The sequence below is a fragment of the Xenopus laevis genome, chromosome 8S, assembly GCF_017654675.1.
Source record: "Xenopus laevis strain J_2021 chromosome 8S, Xenopus_laevis_v10.1, whole genome shotgun sequence".
Taxonomy (NCBI): Eukaryota; Metazoa; Chordata; class Amphibia; order Anura; family Pipidae; genus Xenopus; species Xenopus laevis.
In genome coordinates this window covers 80022399-80028960 of record NC_054386.1, presented here as the reverse complement: position 1 = coordinate 80028960, position 6562 = coordinate 80022399, and the positions used below count along the sequence as shown (strand labels likewise).

General features: G+C 41.5%; 1 pseudogene; it reads left to right on the top strand.

The window, feature by feature from the left end:
* Window positions 1–1645: 1645 nt before the first annotated feature.
* LOC108700209 lies at window positions 1646–6149 on the top strand (annotated as a pseudogene).
* Window positions 6150–6562: the final 413 nt, after the last annotated feature.

The following is a 6562-nucleotide window of genomic DNA, read 5'->3' as shown; positions in this document are numbered from 1 at the left end:
ATCATCTATTTTAGCTTTTCCTAAAGCACAAATCTCATCATTCTCAATCTCAGACACAAGGTACTTATGCATACAGGGTTATCATTTATGATGCTCACAAAACACTTATGAATGCAGTGGCAACTTCATGTAAAATACCCCCAGATGGTGCCACTGCATTCAATACTCCCAGAACTCCTAGGGGCAAATTCCCTAACCGGCGAAAATTCAGCAGCGACAGCTTCACAGCCATCACAACACTTCGGCAGGCGTAAATTTGCTAGGACAATGCCAATTCCCTAAAGTGCAAAGTTGCGTCAAGGAGCCAAATGCTGGCGAATTTTCTCTAGCGTTACTTCGGCAATCAAAGCATATGGCGGGAAATGATAAAATTACATGGCCGGATGTTACAGCAAATTCATTACACTACACAAGTCCAGGGAACCTTAATAAATTAAATAGAGTTGTTATATTGCCCTACACATGAGCCCAGTATATAGTTTATGTGCCATATGTTAGAAAATGGAGGGGGGAACCGGTTACCCAAAAATATTTTTTACGGACTTTTGCAGGGTATCATTCTGAAAAAAGGAAGACTCCAGCGTTTTTTGGGACTTAGAAACATTTTGCACTAAAAAGTCCTATGCACTCCACTGCACTTCACCTTGTCTGAGGTGGCAAAGGCAAGTCTGGCGAATGTGGTAACGTTCAGTAAAATCCGCATCTAAGTGAATTTGCGGAGTTACGTACTTTCGCCAGAGCGAAAATTCTCCTGGTATTAGAGTGCGAAGCAACGCTAGTGTCTATCTCCTTCGCTAGAGAAGTGACGCCTGCGCCCGTTAAGAAATCGGCTAAGTTCCGAAATTATGTCACTCTGGCGAATTTTCACTAGCATTAGTCACTTCGACCTTTAGGGAATCTGCCCCCTAGTAGGATAAACACATTTGCAATATCATGTATAATACCCCCAATACTCATAGATGAACCCACCCCAGCCCCCAAGCCCCACCCTAGATCCCGCCCACTCCACATAGTTAAAAGACCACACAGACATCAGCTCTATAAAAGGTAACCCCCCCACACACAAACATGTTAAAAAAAGCTATTGGGGACCAGGGCCCCCTATAAGTTAAAAAAAAACATTGGCACCAGGGCCCCCCATAAAAGTTTTTTTTTAAAAGCATTGGTGGCCCCAAATGGGGCCCAAAGACAATTTTTTTTAAAAAAACATTGGAGCCAGGGCCCCCCTTACAAGTAAAAAAAAAAAATTGGGGCCCCAAAGAATATTTTTTAACAAAAACATTGGCACCAGGGCCCCCCTTACAAGTTAAAAAGATCCTATAGAGTAGTAAAATAATACATTGGTGGCCAGGGGATAAAAAATTTTTTAAAAAAAACACACATTAGTGTTCAGAGGAATTGAACTCATGGCTTTAGGACTTCAACTTCGCCTCCTCTCATGACTTTGGGTCTTTTCGTCGATTCAATTTCGGCTGTTTTTGTGACTTTGGGTCCTTTCGCCACTTCGGCTTTGTCTGTTTTCTTGACTTTGGGTCTTTTCGCTGCTTCGGGACTTTGCCTATTTTCGTGGCTTCGGTTCTTTTTGGCACTTCCGCATTTCGGCTGTTCGGGACTTCGGAAGGAGGCGGCACGGCTTTGGCGCTGTCAAGGGGGGCTTGGCTCTTTTGAAAAGTTCAGCACTGCCGGGCCCCATTCAGGCCCTAGTCCGGTACACTTGTGCCCCCCTGATGGCGGCCCTGAGTATCATTCCTACTTGGTTTCTGCATGTTTACTGCCAGTAACTGTGCTACTTATTAGGCCTCCCCTATGTGAAGTCATGTGTGTGCGCAGCAACTTGAAAGGAGGGGGAAACCAGCAAATTCCGTGAAATGCATCTGCTGGAGAGTAATTCAGCATCATTTTTTTGTTTTGCGATAAATATGTAGTTACTATTCCAATGCAGACCCTGAGAGCCTGATTTACCAATGTTTGAATTAAAAAAATGTTTGCGCTAAAACTCACAAATTTGAATTATAGTTTAGTGGGGTAACAAGAGTGTGCCAGGCCCCCACATTTACCTGCTCCAGCCTGCAACCACACCCCTGCTACATACTCTCGCAAGAATTTAAAGAAGAGCATGGGGGATGGGGGATTTTAATGCTATAGAAGAAGCCAGCCCTAAGGTGTGGGTTCCCCTGTGACCAGAGGGGCCTACAAATGTAAAAGTTCTGTATCTAAAAGATTGTGAGTTCACATGCTGGAAGCCAATTGGAGTTGTCCTAAGTAAACTTTCGAGTTTTTGAATTCCAAAAAAATTCAAACATTTTATAGTTTTGATAAAAATGCCTCCTCGAAAATAATTATTTTCTGTTCTCAATGTATAAAACGTGTTCTCAGAAAGGTAATTATGATTATCTAGTGATGTTGTGTGGTATCTTTATTAACCTGATTTTTAATTTTTGCCCCCTCTCCCTTCCCTTTCTTTCACTAAATCCCTATTGCTATTCTTTTGTCTTTTCTGACTCTTGTCTCTGTTACGCACATGTTCTCTGTTTTGCCCTTGCTTTAAAGTCCTTTGGATCATGTTGTTCCGTATTAGATCTTTACGTTTTTTCAGCCTTGTGGCTGTGATCATTTTTTTGCTCTCCTTTTACATCTTCATCCTCTTCCCCTTCTCCTTGATTTCTTTGCAGAAAAGACCAGTTCACACCATCATTCTCTCCTCTTGGCGCTCTGGCTCCTCATTCCTGGGACAGATCTTCAACCACCACCCTGATGTATTTTACTTCTTTGAACCTGGACATTCCATCTGGAATAGGTTCCAGCAGGAGAAAGCTGAGGTTCTCCACTACCCACTTAGAGATCTCATGCATTCTTTCTTTAAATGTGATGTGTCACCCCTTTACTCTTATCTGCCTAAAGGAGGAAAAAGAATCTCTGAGTTAGTTTTTTTTCCTGAAAGTCGAGCCCTTTGCTTTCCTCCAGCTTGTTCAGCTTCTTATCCAACAGAAGTCTATAATCGATTCCAATGTTTGTTACGTTGTGGGGATATTTCCTTGAAAAGAATGGAAGAAACATGTAGGAATTACAGCCATGTAGTGCTGAAAACTGTGCGGATCCTAGATCTTGGGGTACTCTTCCACTTCTTAATGATCCTTCCCTAAACCTTAGAATTATTCACCTAGTGAGGGATCCCAGAGCTGTGACCTCTTCAAGAATCCATGTTAGTCTGACCGTTGATGACAATGTTTTGACTGGCAACAAGCCAAGTATTATCCAAATTATGTCAAAGATCTGCTGTGCACAGGTGTCCATTTATAATTTTGCTAGGGCAGCAAAGGATTTTCTGGATGAGAGATACATGCTTTTACGTTATGAAGACTTAGCAAGAGAACCTAACTTCAATATCAGAAAAGTTTACAAATTTGTTGGTCTTCAGTTTCTGAACCATTTAAAAACCTTAGCCTATAATATGACACATAATAAAATCAAGAGTGATGGCTTTATCACGTACTCCCTAGAATCTGAATCAGCAATCCAGAAGTGGAGAGAAAGTATGGACTTTCCTATGGTCATGCAAATTCAAGAAGTATGTAAGGAGGCAATGGAGCTGTTTGGCTATCTTCCCTTACAATCTAAAGACGACCAGAAGAATCCATCTGTAAGCATAATTGCCCAGAGGAGGATGAAGAATGGAGAAAACCAGAATGAGAAATAACTAGAGAAATGTACCTTTTAGGAAGTGGAAGTGTGATATAGACTGTTGGAATAATGTGGTTGATTCAAATGGGTCTACACAAATATGGTAAAAGAATGTAGAGTTTCCTCATATGGGGCCCCTCTTTTTTTTAACTCTTACATGAACGATTTTCCTTCAATAATGAGTCTCTGCTATATAAAGTATTGCATAGTGTAAATGTAATTATTCATGGTATTTACTGTGTATGCAACAGGCTGGCTTATTTATTTAGTCACTGTTTCTGTTCAGATTCATAGTTCTCTAAAAACACTCGTAGCTACTTGGACAATTACGTAATTGAAAGCAATAACCCTGTAAATTCATGGCAAATCTGGGCACAAATTTCCAGATGAATCTCCTACATGTACTGTTTATCTTGTGACACAAATATAATGCAAACAAGACACATAAATTCAACACTGTTATGAAATACTGTTTTGCGGTCTTGCCAAAAATGATGCTGGCGTATAAGACCAAGGATAATCATATTTGCAAACAGTGGCGTAACTAGGGAGGAAGCAGACCCCGCAGGTGCGGGGGGGCCCGGGAGGACAGGGGGCCCGCTGGAACCGGCCACCCGGTGTTCAAACAAACTACTATTAGGCTTGCAAGTTCCACTCCCTCACTCGTGCTTCCACATACTTCTAGGGGCAGGCCGCAGGGAGCATGTGACTTACGTTTTCCAGCTCTTCCTCTGTCTGTCAGCAGTCCCCGCCTATATGTCCGCATAATCATACAAACAGAATAATGGAGGGAGAGGCGGAGAGCAGAACACAGTTGTAACTGGCAGCAGAGGCCCAGGCTGGGCCCGCCTCTGTCTACCGCCCCTCCACTGGGCCCGCCCACAAGACCCGCCCACAAGTTCCGTCCACAAGACCCGCCCACACAATGCAGAGCACACAATATTGGAGAGAGGGCAGAGCAGGACACTACATTAAGGGAATGGCCCTGCCCCCTTCTCCCAACCACTGAGTTTTATGCAGGGCTCCTGTCTGACTAATGTTGTGATTTAACCCACAGGCACAGGTAGTAAGTAGAGGGACTCGGCGGAAGGGTGATTGTAGCTGAATGGCCATTTCTTCCTACTGTACATGTAAAGGTTTCACCACCCAGAACATTTAATGTAGGAAATAGATTCCCTCCTGCCCCCCCCCCATCCCTTTTAATATAAAATAGGTGGTGAGACTTCAGGAGTGTTACTGTTCTGGCTTGGGCCTCCCTTAAAGTTCCAGCTGCTAAACCACCAATCCACCCACACACACAGGGAGTCTTCCCAGGGTGACACACAGAAAGTCTTCACATGCATCAGAATCACCAGCAACAGCAAACGCTGGGCACCTACAAATATGTTTGCCTGTGCCACCTTTTCTGGAAAAAAATACCGGTCTTCCTATATATTTATCTTTATTCCCTATTAATAACATTGGGATCATATCACTGGCCTTTCTATATATTTATCTTTATTCCCTATTAATAACATTGGGATCACTGACCTTCCTATATATTTATCTTTAAATATCGACTAGGATAAATTGGGGGGGCCCATATTTTTTTTTTTGCAGGGGGGCCCTGTGGCTTCTAGTTACGCCACTGTTTGCAAATATATTTTAATTCCTGCTGGCATTTTGGGGCCCCACTTCCCAAAACTTTCTTATATGTTAACTTGATTGCTTTGGATCCAGTAGCTCTCTTTAGATATCACTGAGCAGTGTGTTTTAAACCAGTAGACATAGAACATTAATATTAAGAAATATGTGCATGTAACAATGCTGAATTTTAAACTATATGGCACACAGCTCAGAAATATCACCGTGTGCAAGCTGAGGCTTCTAAAAAAAGTTATTTGGTTCCATAATAAAATATTTTTATGGTCAGTATTTGTTAAATGTGAACATCTAAAAAATAATAAAATAACTGTAAGCTACTTAAGGTAAGCAACCTTTATTTCTTTGGTCCCGATGACAAAAATTTGCCTGAATTCTAGGGAGGGGACAGGGGCGATAAACAGCAGTGGGCCTAGGAGCACCCACTATGTAAATCCGGCCCTTCTGCCCGAACTGAATCCGAAAAATCATATGTGACACAAACATGTAAGTCAAACTTCTTTTAACCCGCATGCACAGTGCATAGTTCTATTTCACCCTCCTTTCCCTAATTTACATATGCAAATTAGGGTTTGGATTCAGTTTGGTAATTGGCCAAATCTTTCACAAAGGATTTGCGGTTAGGCCAAATCCTGAAATAATGGATTTGGTGCATCCCTTCCAAGTTTTTATTTTACAGCAATTTTCAACAATACAGAGGGGAACAACCCCCTTAGTTTAGATGGAAAGGTGTTGAATCCTGATTAGCCTGAGGTCTCTGAGGCCTATATAACCTCTGAACTCTGGTTCATTTTCATGCCATATTCTATTTCTAAAGCATATATGTTTTTTACAGCAATCAAGCAATGAAAGCGGAACCTAATGGCCAACGCCTAGCTAGCTGGTTAGAAATAAACAACACTTTCAAGGATAAAGTTTGTGCCCATATAAGAATAATGGATTGTTCTTTCTATAACTATGTTAGGAACAAAAACAGTAGGCCTAAAAAGTCAGGTCAACCTGAAAATATTTTTTTTCTCTTTTTTGCTTGCAGCTTTGATATTCTGCTTATGTATGCAGAAAGAAAAATGATTGCACAGGCACATAATGAGTCTCAAGGTTAGCTATTAGATAAGGTGGAAGATGGTTTTATAAACAATATGTTATGTTATGGTACAACCTTGGGCTTCGAGGTTACTTAGAATAAGAACTAGAAATTATTTAAAAAAAAGTAATCGTGTCTTTATGCGGAATGTAACCA